This window comes from Triturus cristatus, chromosome 11 (assembly GCF_964204655.1).
Source record: "Triturus cristatus chromosome 11, aTriCri1.1, whole genome shotgun sequence".
Taxonomy (NCBI): Eukaryota; Metazoa; Chordata; class Amphibia; order Caudata; family Salamandridae; genus Triturus; species Triturus cristatus.
The window spans coordinates 842,831,425-842,844,313 of NC_140594.1; the positions used below are offsets into that span (position 1 = coordinate 842,831,425).

At 44.8% G+C, this 12,889-nt stretch overlaps 1 long non-coding RNA gene across 1 annotated transcript in view; it reads right to left on the reverse strand.

The window, feature by feature from the left end:
- LOC146785511 (uncharacterized) overlaps window positions 1-11,687 on the reverse strand; it is a 53,247-nt gene extending 41,560 nt beyond the window's left edge. The window contains exons 1-3 of the long non-coding RNA XR_014970676.1: window positions 11,541-11,687; window positions 11,289-11,439; window positions 11,094-11,186 (exon numbers count right to left, since the gene is read on the reverse strand). This is a non-coding gene — a long non-coding RNA (uncharacterized LOC146785511). The remainder of the gene's footprint in view (window positions 1-11,093; window positions 11,187-11,288; window positions 11,440-11,540) is intronic.
- Between the last annotated feature and the right edge of the window lie 1,202 nt (window positions 11,688-12,889).

Here is a 12,889-nt window from a genome sequence, read left to right on the forward strand (position 1 = left end):
AAAAAGAATGTATATTGCATTGCACATTTCCATAAATTGACACAGCATGCTTCTTCATCTGTAAAGTTCCTTTTACATTTCTGGTCAAGTTCAATTTTAGGGGCCGATTTTAATCCAAGCAGACAGTCCATTGTTCTGCCAGGGTGACGGAGTAAATTACTCTGTCAACCTGGTGGAGGGACCGCCCACCAGATTTATAAATGACTGCCAAGCTGGTGGTCATTTATAAAGCAAATCATTGCTCGGAACCACTGTCAGGGCCATTCCTGTCAGTACATTTTGCTGCATGGTGTGGGGCTCCATCAACATGATGGAGTCCTGCACCAAACAGTTTTCTTTTTGAAAAGAAAAAAAGAAAAATGCTCCACTCCCCATGGGAGTCCTGTCCCGTGGCAAGGGGGCCATTTAGAAGTTTTCACTGCCTCCTACCACCCAGATTTTCCGGGTGGTGATGAGCTGTGAAAATTGACCTGTCATTTTGCCCATCTAATTTAGGTGGGTGGAATTACAGGACTGCCACCAACAGCCCTTTCTCCGCAGGGCCGTCGGAGGGGTTTAATCATGGCGGAGACGGGGTAGTCTTGACGGTGATTATATCTATGGTTCACCTGCATCTAAATTGGGTGGGTGGACCAAATTCTTGGTGGTGTAGACACTCCATTACTGATGCAATGGAGTACCTATACCCTCAAGATATAAATTGGTCCCTCAATATTAAAAATAATTGGACTGAGTGATGAGTATTTTTTTATTAAAAATGTATGGTGAAGTTTCAGTAACATAAGTTGTCATCATACCTCTCAAATACGTGTACATTGAGAGCGATAATGTCATGTGTAGGGCTTTACACTTTATCTCCTTTAACAACTGGCCAGAACTGCATTAAAATTCCCTAGCCCAGGATACAGTGTCACCATATACTATTAGCAAGTTCAATGTCATGTAATGCTGCTATCTCTAAAGTCATCAGGACAAAGGTCACGTAATATAAGTTCCTGTGCTGTCATTAATAGGTTAAAGGACATTTGATGTCACTGGCTGTACCCCAGGCCTTTTGGCGAAACGACGATCATGCGCACACACCTCACTCTCCTCCTTTAAAAAAAACTACAGTGAGATCAACAGAATACCTGACCCATCAGACCAAACCAGAGCAAACAACTAGTTCTGATTTTTTTAATATGTGCAACTCCAGGTGAGCAATAGAAATGCATGGTTTCTTCATATGCCAGGTTAAATTTCAATTCCACAAGTGTAATTGGCTGTAATTTTGGGAATTTCACATTACACTTGTAAAATGAATTTCCCGAAATCATCCCATCATGCCATGTCACGGAATTATGTGACGTTCATGGTAAAATCTTACCTTGAGTATGCAGGAATGACAGGAATGGCCCGCACACACGTAACTACACCTTTTTTTGAGATATTATTTTACTGTGCAATACATGCTCATGTCAAAGTTGACATGAGTATGCATTTCATGCTAACATATAACACTAAAGGAGAGAGTTACATTTTTTTTTAATTTTGCATACTTTTCCCAAAATTTCATGTAATTATGCAAAAGCAAATTATGCTTATTTGACACACACCTAGTCCTTTATGAAATCTGGGCCTTTTCTAGAGCGTTAGTCCATGCAGTGAGCTCTTGAGATAGATGTGCTCTGGCTCCTGTAGTTTGCGGCAAGACTTATACTTGACTACAGCCATTCAGGTACACCTTCAATATATGCTAGGCATTACTGTCATGTGGTCACATTTAGGCCTGAGTAGGTACACCAACATTTTATATATTCACGTGTAAAGTTGCCATCTTTTCTTAAAAACTGACACACTGTCACACATTTGCTTGTTTGCCTGTGCATGACAATATTCTCTGAAATTGCTTTGCTTACATTTACACTTTTTCATAGGCATATTATCAAGTGCCTTGAACATTCTGTACAAGGTCTATGTTCACGGCGCAAAATGCTGTTGTTTGTTTTGTCCACTTGGCGATTAAGCTATCATGAAAGAATCAACAATAGAGGCCTGACACTGCTGAGGTCGCCCTATGCCAGAATTCCAGCCCAGCTGATTCCTGTTTACCTCCCGCGAGGGATGTTGCCTGGTTCTCCACCAAGACGGGCAACCTGATGACACTTAACCACAGGTAACGGGGAGGTAGACCACCCTAGAGGGATTCTGGCAGATACATCAACCATAGACACCCTAGGATAGGTAGCACTAGGTAGGACCACAAAATATAACAGTACTAATATGCGTACATATAACCTATGTAACAGCACAATGGTTGAATCGTTTATTTCCTTTACTACTCTCTTAATGCTGATTATTCTGTTCTGTTTCCTTCTATCGATTATTGCCACACACGTATTGTACATAAGAATCATAATGCTTCAATACATATTGAAATGCCACTTTGTGTATTTCTTGTGTATCTCTTTGGGTATGCATGAGTTATCAAAAGAATGGCTTCTAGATCTGCTTCCATGATTTCCTTGGGGAGCCCAGGTTGTCATGTTCTGAGGTTGCACATTTCACCTGCTGCCTGGCTAGGTAAGGGGTACAGATGGTGCACTGTGAGCTAACAGGACAACGGCCAACAAATCCTGATGGTGTGCATTGAATCAGTCTTGCACAGTTTTTACATTTATGTTGTCCAACAAATGCACAGTTTTATTGAGAAATGATGAACCGTATGACATTGCTGTTCCCCCATCTCTTATGCTTTGTGACACACAACAACAGTGAATTAAGAAAACATTAGTAGACAGCCTTCCCACGTCCTTCAACAAATAGGGTCAACAAAATGAACTCACCTATTTTAGCAAAAAACAAAATCAAACTATACTGCCCAAAGATGATTTGGAAACAGGGCATGCAGTAGCCCCCACACACAAGGATTTGCAACTCAACAAAGGCCTGCCACAAAGAAAACAGGAAATTGATTGCCACCTGCACAGTTAATTACAGTGCCAGGTACTCTCTGTCATAATTTTAAACTGTAAGTGAAACTGTTAGATTTATGAGTAATTTATTCTCAGTTGGTGTTTGTCAGAATAATTATTAACATGCTCATTTTATAAATGAAAGAAAAGGCAAAACATGCTTTCAGAAGAAAACATGAAAATGCAAAATACTGATTGTGAAGGAAAATTCGAACTTTTGCTTGTGTAGTATATCTGTCACCGTACCATTTATCACACTAAATATATCATATGCAATTTTTCTAAAAATCTCCCAGTTTTAATGTATAGACAAATAATATAGACAAATAATTTGAAAAATGAGCAGGCATTTGTTTAGCATTTCACAAAATTTGCGAAAGTAATATCCTACAAGATCACTTCCTTATGGAAACAACACACCTAATTTTAAAAATAATGTGATTACGTGTGTTGCAATAAATAAATGGTCAGATTTAGTGGGATGCAATTTAAATCTATGTAGTGTATACAAACCGAGATCTGTTCTTTATGTATTGCTCACATATATGAAGTATAGGTGCCATATAAATACTGACGACATTACGCAAAATGCAAACGATCATGACACGGGCACGTCTCCCTGCTTTAACGCTTGAATTCATTATAAAAGTTTGAAAAAAGTTGCACACAGTAAAGTCTAGAAATTAACACAAAGAAGCTGCATCGGGCATTTAAGAAATGCTCCAAGGAGGACGAAGAGACACTAGACAGCAAACCAATATACTAAATCACCACTGCTTAGAGACGTTTTTTTCAAATTACAGCTTCAAACAGGGGCCCAGCAAAAAGATAAAATATAAACACTTGGCTAATAATCAATCTTGGAAAACAATGTTGAAAGGTCTACACACCAATTGGCTGGGAAGAAGTTGAAAAGTAAATAGGCTACCAAAGGAAAGAGCGCTACTTTTGTTCCCAAAACCTTGCTGTTTATTGTGAATCAAGGGGCATATTATCAAGAAACGGCGTTACAATTGTTCTGGTGTCAACATTGGCTTCTATTGGAATTCTCTGCGGCAAATTATAAAGCCCATTATTGCCGCTTTAGCGACAGTTTTCTGCTGCTAAAGTGGCGATAATTTTAACGCCGTGCTTGATAATATGCCCCTAAATTAGGCTGGAAAGACATGCACAGGGTGCTTTGTTTGACTGTCCAATCAATTGTAGAGAACTTATGTGCATGGATGTATGTGGCTCATGCTTTGTAAAGGAAGGTAACTGCTTATAAACATGCCCACTAGAATTATGCAATTCTGCGGAATTTACTGTAATAATAAGGATTTGCGAGATTTGATACATCATTCCTTACCTCCTATATAATTTGTAGACACAAATTAGCTTCTAGTTCAACGGATCAAAAGTTACACGTTGCCGGACAGTAGAAGACACAACGCAAATTCATACAGTTGCATGTTGCTGTACTAGGATGTTAAACTGGTATTAATGATGTATTAAGGTGTAGAAATAACAACATAATAAAGTAATGCTATCTCTTAAAAGGTGCTAGATCACTCTGCAAAATTTGCCTTTTGTTGCCAATTATTTAGTCAACCCTGCCACATATTTTCATATTTTGGTCCTCCGCTGTCACATAATTCCAATGGCTCTGCTTATAATGGTAACTGCCATTTTAGAATTCCAAGTTAAAAGTATATTAAAGTAAAAACAAAAGCAGCGCTGACCAGCACAACAAAAGGAAACAAGTGGTCCAGTAGGACTTTGAACTTCTAGGCCTTCAAAGATAAATAAATACATAAATAAAAAAATTATAAAATAAATAATAACATTAAAATACATTAAATTGGTAAGGGGTATGGCGAGTGAGGGATTGAAAAAGAAGGCATGCTGCGCTTGTGTCATACTGTATCTGTAGGACAGAATAAATAAATAAAACCCTTTAATCGTGACTGGAAGGAGGACCGGGAGAGGAAATAGATGTGCAGGAAGGAACACATGCACTCTTGTGCTGACAAGTCAAAGAACAGAAGTGGGAGAGAAAGGAAACACGTGCACTCACATGGAATATTGTTAGATGAAGAGAAAAAAAGTCCCTCAAGGCAACACTGAAATAATACAGCTTATCGATTCAGAATATTGTGAGAGCAAAATGCTTCTGGCTGAGACAAACACAAGAATATGGAGGAAAGCCATTGAACTAAGAGCAGACACCTGATGTAGCCAAAAAACTCTCATTATAAGCGAGGAGCTGACCCAGAGCCCACTCTAGAATTATAATATGTATTGGAAACAGTATGTCTACGATATAATAAAATGTATGGCATAACAAAGGTGCCTTGGGCCCTACTCCATGTCAGGACAATGCCCTCCTGATCTTCTTTTAGACATTAAAAGGCAGTTGTAATAGGGAGAGCCCCGGACTACAATGCCACTGAACCTGCAGCACTAATTGCAGCAAAGACCCTTGGAAAAAATGAAACTTTGCCATGTTATTGACGTTTCATGGATGGTGTTAAAATGATATCCATCCAGGAATAATGTGCTCCTATCCTTGGGCAAGTGGTCAACTGGGACATTCAAAAGTTTGAAAGGGAGAGTCTGCAGGCGTTACTGGTTGGAACTATTACACAAGTCACCTGAGGGATGCACTTTTTCACATTTATTTTTAGTTTTCTTAAATAATAAATATCAAATGTATATTTGTGTATGTGCAGCCGGGTCCAGGAACACCTACTGGGGCTCATCAGGCCCTGGGGCGGGCCCTTCTACCCTGGGCTCTGTCCTCCAGCCTGCCCCATTACCAAGGGCCTGGGACGGGGGATCATCGGACCCAGGCAGGCTTCCCCGGCTTGGCTTGGCTCTGAAGCTCTGACCAGGACCCCAGCGCCCCCTTGGGTGGGTGCCCCCCATTCTTGGCTTCATCTTCTGACCCACCGCAAGGCCAAGCCCCTGGGATGGGCTCTGGTGGTCCCAGGGAGGCCTACCCTGCTCGGCCGGGTCCGGGAGCTCCAACCAGGCCCCGGTGCCCTGCCGGGCCACGGGGAGGGCTCTCCCACACTCAATCAATCAATCAATCAAAGCATTTATATAGCGCACTACTCACCCAGACGGTCTCAAGGTGCTAGGGGAGGGGGGTCCGCTACTGCTCGAACAGCCAGGTCTTGAGTTGCTTCCTGAAGGCGAGGTGGTCCTGGGTCAGGCGGAGGTGGGTCGGGAGGGAGTTCCACGTCCTGGCGGCGAGGAAGGAGAAGGACCGTCCCCCTGTGGTGGCTCTTCGGATGCGGGGGACGGTGGCGAGGGTGTGGCCGGTCGATCGAAGCTGGCGTTTGGGAGCGTAGAAGTTGAGGCGGCTGTTGAGGTATCCTGGGCCTAGGTTGTGTAGGGCTTTGTGTGCGTGGGTGAGGAGATGGAAGGTGATTCTCTTTGTGACCGGGAGCCAGTGCAGGTCTCTCAGGTGTCCGGAGATGTGGCTGCGACGGGGGATGTCCAGGATGAGTCGTGCTGAGGCGTTCTGGATCCGCTGAAGTCTTTTCTGGAGTTTGGCGGTGGTTCCGGCGTAGAGGGAGTTGCTGTAGTCCAGACGGCTGGTGACGAGGGCCTGGGTGACCGTCTTCCTGGTCTCGGTGGGGATCCACCGGAAGATCTTTCGTAGCATGCGCAGGATGTTGAAGCACGACGAGGAGACGGCGTTGACTTGTCTGGTCATGGAGAGGGTGGAGTCCAGGATGAAGCCCAGGTTGCGTGCGTGGTCTGTTGGTTTGGGTGCGCTGCCTAGGGCGGGGGGCCACCAGGAGTCGTCCCAGGCAGAGGGTGAGGATCCCAGGATGAGGACTTCCGTCTTGTCCGAGTTCAGTTTCAGGCGGCTGTTCTTCATCCATTCGGCTACCTCTTTCATCCGTTCGTGGAGGTTGGCTCTGGCGGTGGCGGGGTCGTTGGTGAGGGAGAGAATCAGCTGGGTGTCGTCGGCGTAGGAGATGATGTTGAGGTTGTGCTGGCATGCAAGGGGGCTCATGTACACGTTGAAGAGGGTTGGACTGAGCGAGGAGCCTTGAGGAACGCCGCAGATTACTTTGGTGGCTTCAGATCTGAACGGGGGGAGGCGGACTCTCTGTGTCCTTCCGGCGAGGAAGGAGATGATCCACTCCAGTGCCTTCTCCTGGATTCCTACGTTGCTGAGTCGCTGCACTAGTGTATGGTGGCAGACAGTGTCGAAGGCCGCGGAGAGGTCTAGGAGGATGAGGGCCGCTGTTTCTCCGTTGTCAAGCAGAGCTCGGATGTCATCGGTGGCTGCGATCAGGGCGGTCTCGGTGCTGTGGTTGGCCCGGAAGCCAGACTGCGAGAGGTCGAGGGATCCGTTCGTCTCGAGGAAGGCGGCCAGCTGCTTGTTGACATTCTTCTCGATGACTTTTGCAGGAAACGGGAGCAGCGAGATGGGGCGGTAGTTCTTGAGGTCGGTGGGGTCGGCTGATGGCTTCTTTAGTAGAGCGCTGAGTTCGGCGTGCTTCCACCTCTCCGGGAAGGTAGCGGTGTCGAAGGAGGTGTTGATGATGTCCCGCAGGTGGGGTGCGATGACAGCGTCGGCCTTGTTGAAGACGTGGTGAGGGCAGGGGTCGGTAGGAGATCCGGAGTGGATGGAGTTCATCGTGCGGACGGTGTCTTCGGTGCTGATCGGGGTCCAGGCGCGGAGGGTGGTGGTGGGGGGCGGTGGTTCGGTCGTGGCGTGCGTCGGTTGAGTGCTGAAGCTGTTGGGTATGTCCGCGATCTTGTTGTGGAAGTAGGAGGCGAGGGAGTTGCAGAGGTCTTGTGAAGGGGTGATGTTGTTGTTACCGGCGTTGGGGTTGGAGAGCTCTTTGACGATGTTGAAGAGTTCCTTGCTGTTGTGTGCGTTGTTGTCCAGTCGTTCCTTGAATGCGGTTTTCTTGGTGGCGTGGATGAGTTGGTGGTATTTTCTGTGCTCCAACCTTCGGCCTGTGCTCCTCAGCACCTGTTGAACCTTGTGGCTGGTCTTCTCTGAGAACTGGCTGCCTACCTGAATGAGTTTTACCCTTTTGTCAGGAGGAACTGAGTGCTGATTTGAGTTTTTTGACTGGGAGCTGTGCTCTGTTGTCAAGTGGCAAAGCTGCTTCAGTAGTCAGATAATCTTTACCTTTACAGGGGTTGGATACATCTTTTGGAGCCTGAGGGGGAGGCTCTAACCTGAGGACAAGAGCACCACTGCCGTTGGAACTAACCACTGGACTATCAGGAGAAACCATATCTGAAACAGCTCATTGCCTGGTACTCAACCTTTCTTCCATGTTACTCTTCTTTTTATTTATAGCCCCCATTGCACTTGTTAAGGTAAGTCACTATACTGGTAGCTGAATGGTTCTCCTTACAAACGGATGTAACTGCAGTTTCCTCTTTCCCATCTGAAACTGCTCAGTCCAGAAGGTTGGAAAAAACTAAGTGGGGTGGCTCAGCCCAACCTCTGCATGTCTCTGACTGGCTTAGACAGGTCCATCTCGGACTAGTCTTCGACCTGGCACAACCTAGGCATGTCCTGCCTGTGTTCTATGCTCCAGTGCTGGATCATGCCTGATATGGGCCTGCGCGTCGAGCCCCGCCACTCCTAGCAGATGCAGTCTGGAAAGGAAAGCTCAAAGCCCCAGACTCTGATCAGGGTGTTTGAGCTGCCTAGTGCAAATTCACCCTCAAAGCACCTCATTTTGTCCGATCCCAGAAACTTTAGAGTCAAGTTTGAAAATAGCTTTTTTTTTATTCCCTAAATGTTGTCACCTGCAGGGTTTTCTAAGAAAAATCTTGGACTTTTTAACAATGGAGGCACAGAAAACGTTAATACATGGCTTGATTACTGCTAAGATAGACTAAGCAAATGTTCTCCATCTGGGGCTCCCGAAGTATCAGTTTGACTGCTATCAGATTGTTCAAAATGCAGTGGTCAGAATGGTCTTAAAGATACCATGCAGGTATCAGTTTGGAAACATCTGACACAGTTACATTGTTCGCTAATTCTGAAAATAATTATTTTTAAAGCTTTAGAACTGTCCACCAAGCATTTTACAAGACTAGCCCTAGTTCTCACTGAGAAGTAGTGCCTGTATCATCTTTCCAGACTGTTGATGTCGGCAGATGCCTCTCTCTTCAAGGTTCTTAGTATATGACTAATTAAAAGGATGGGTCATTCCTTCTCTTATCTCGTAGCCAAGAAATAGCATAATACCCGCTGCCCTATGCCACATTGCAGACACAACCCAGTCCCCCAAGCTGTAGGCCCAGATTAACAAGGAGTTTGCATCAGGTTTGCGTGACTTTTTTAACACAGATCCAATGCAAAGACTACTGCTGAGATTTACAAACCAACACACATCACAATTTGAATTGGTTTGTAACAAAAGGTAACACAGTGTAATGCACCGCCTTGCATTACTTTGCTTCAGAGAAGCATTCCATGCGTGGTGCATGGGTGTTCCCGTGCATCGACCTATAGATGTTGACGCAAATACACATCTACAAAACTTGTAGATATATATTTATGCCAAAACCCTGTGCCTATCTAGGTCTGGCATTACGAGGAGAAATATCTTTATTTCTCCTTCTTTTTGCCTCTTTGCAACTGTTGCATTCTGCGGCACAGATACATAGAGGAATGGCCTTAAAGCATAAGTTTGTTCAGGAAGAGACTCCTTACTGCACTAAATCTATGCAGACCACAACGCAGACACCTTTGCACTATGATATAAGGGTGCTTGCATTAGTGTATGGCTGCATAAAATGCACTAGCGCATAGATAGAGACTAGGGGCCAGATTCTGAAAACCGTCATGAATACAGTGCAGCCCTCAAAGAGCAGTGGCGGCTCGCAGAAGTAACGCTGCGGGGCGGGGAGGCGGGGCGGGGCGGGGCTGAGTGGGGGCTAGTGGAGTCCGACATACGGCAGCAAAGGTGAACGTACATAAATAAATATATAAATATCTGCCATCGAATGTGGACTCCACTATTCCCCCACCCAGCCCAGCCCTGCCCCTGCCCCACCGCCCCACAGCCTTACCTCTGCGAGCCGCCACTGTCAAAGAGGCTCCCCTGCATTGCGTAACAGTGAGCGAGCAGGAGAGCGCCATCTTCACATAGATATCGCACTTAACTCACATCTCCCTAGCACTGGTGCTGATTTCAGCTGGCGTGCACCAGGCACACACCTTAGCGCCATAGTGCCAGGGTGCGTGCCTGAGTCTAGCATTCATTTTGTACAGGAAGGATACCCCTCCTGTACAAAATACTATGACTGGACACACTTCAAAGCTTTTCCTACTTTGTATGTGTGCTGCGTAGTGTAGCACGCATGCAAAGTCGGAAAATAAAGGAGAAATTAAAATATTTCTCCATTTCAATCAATCAAACACACTTTATTTGGTTTCTGCATAAAACCATAAAAGTATTCTAAAAACCATGCATAGTATAAAGTGAACTAATACAATGTATTTATACAAGAATCACATAAGTTGCAGATCTCGCCTAAAAATCTCATACCATGCCTAAAATATATTATAAAATACATATGTAATAAATCATTGAAAGTAGAAAACAGAAGGAATTATAGTTATTTATTCACAGATTAGAATTCCTGAAAAGTAAATTATTCTCAGCTTTCAATATTAGGACAATTCCATATGATACCGAACACACAAAGAAACACCAGGGCAATGCAGCATGATGAGTACTACGTTCTTTTATATAAATATCATCATTTATATATACCCATAAGGCGATAAACATGCTGTCAACAAGAAGTGACATTTAAAGTGCTGCGTGATTAAGTGACATATCGTGCTCAGTGAAACACTATGGTGAATATTATATACAAAGTGATATGTACATGGGAGGCCAGAGTGTCTAAGAAAGACAATGGCTCTGCTGCTATATCCAAATTAATATTTTGTATGCAGAGTCTTGATCTGGGCCAAGAGGTGCTGTCGACGTGTCAACCCAATATATGCGTTATTGAATGGTCAATGCGGGTCTTCATCAGGAGAGTGGGGGAAGGAGTTGACAGCCTGCGAATTATATAGAGTGCATTAGGAGTGTTCCGAAAGTACACCTAGAATGGGTAATATTCTGGTGTGGGTAGATAGAGAGGACTCACCTATGGAGAACAAGAGAGAATCCTGGTTAGCTTGTCAATATTGGCAAGTCGGGTGCTGGTCTATACATGTTTTACAGTCCCATCAAGTTCAATCTAAGAACAACGAAAAACACGCGAATGGTGAATACTTAAATAAGCCTGGAATGGTGATCTTAGGTCAAGCGCCCCTTAATGGCACATGGGGCAAGGACTCACCAAAATATGTCCAAGCGGCGGAGGGATAGTGTCGGTGAAACCGCTTTCCAAATCGCACAGTGGCGTGCTGGATGCTGGGGGATTCTAAATTAATTCAAATAGAAGCGGGGCCGCTCACAGCATTATTCCGAAAACCGGCACTGGGTTAATTCTGTAAAGAGAGACGAGACGGGGAAGGAGTTAAAATCAACCCGCTCGTGGTGGTAGAGGCAGCTAAAGCATTCGGTAGGGGTATCCTCGTCAAGGGCTTACCTAAAGCTGATTTCAATCGTGGCGAGTTCGATACTTCCACCGCCGGGTGCACTTGCCGGGTCCAGTTACCAATGCGCTACTGGCAGAATGCATATAAGGCTGCTGCCCGAGCGTGTTGCCGCATACTCATGCACGTTGCGTTACGGCGTGCAGCCGCTGGATGCCAGTGTGCTTGGTTGCTAGGCACCCGACTTCCTGGGCCCTAGTGTCCGTAAGTCGGTTGTGTATGAGTGTCGCTAATTTTAGAAAAGAGGTCAGGTAGATAAATCGGTGTGTAAATCATGACGCGCTGCAGGTAATAAACATTTGTTAGACAAAGACTTGAGATATTGAAAGGAGGAGATAATATTAAACAATCTACGGCATTTTGCGTGTGCAATTTGCTACAATACTTATAGGTTAGTATAGTACATTACATGGTACCGATATACATTTAGGCATTTATGATATCTGGCATACAGCAAGCATAGATGTTGTGCATATGGTACAAGATACATAAACGATACAAGTGAACATCCTTTAACTTGTTGCATGTGCAATATCTTCAGATATGCAGGGTGCACCTGCTGAGACAGATTTATATTTCTATACAGTTGAGTGTCAGGGCAACAGTATCAGTGGACATCTTCGGGAGTAATTCTCCAGTGCCAAAGACCTGTTCCAAAATGTTGTGCCATGGCACATAATATGTACACAAGCTCTTACCTGGTGCATCTATATGAAGGCCATACAAATCTCATTCGCGGTGCCAAGGCTTGGACAGTCGAGTCAGTATTTACAGTTGTCAATATAGCATGTGACAGTGCAACGTTGGAGGTAGATGGTCGTTACGTGTGTGTTCTCTGGAGGTGCACCCATGTTATAATTGGCCCATCTGTCTTAAGGTCTCTTCAAACTCATTCAATCCCACCATTATAGTATTCAGAGAATGGATCCACCTACATTTTTTGCAATTGAGGGTTATTGTAAAGAGCCTCCTCTTCGATGGGGACAGATTTTCTCTAATACCCACCATCTAATACTCTCAGGGGGATGGTTGTGTGCCATGGAGTGATCAACTAAGGGAGCTCCCTGCACCTTACATCTCACTCTGTTCATGTGGTGCAATATTCTTGCCTTGACCTTCTGAGTTGTCTGACCCACATACAGTAGGCAACGGATCACGTATATAACGTTTGTGCTGTTGCAGTTGGTAAATTGTAGCAACTTCAGTGTTCTGTTGTTATGCGTGAAAGTGGATCCTTCAATTGTCAGGCAGAAAGCTTTACATTGGCCACATTTATGGTGACCCATCACTGGTGGTAGGCCCAGCTTGCCCCTAAGATCTAGTGGTTTTGGGGGTACAAGAT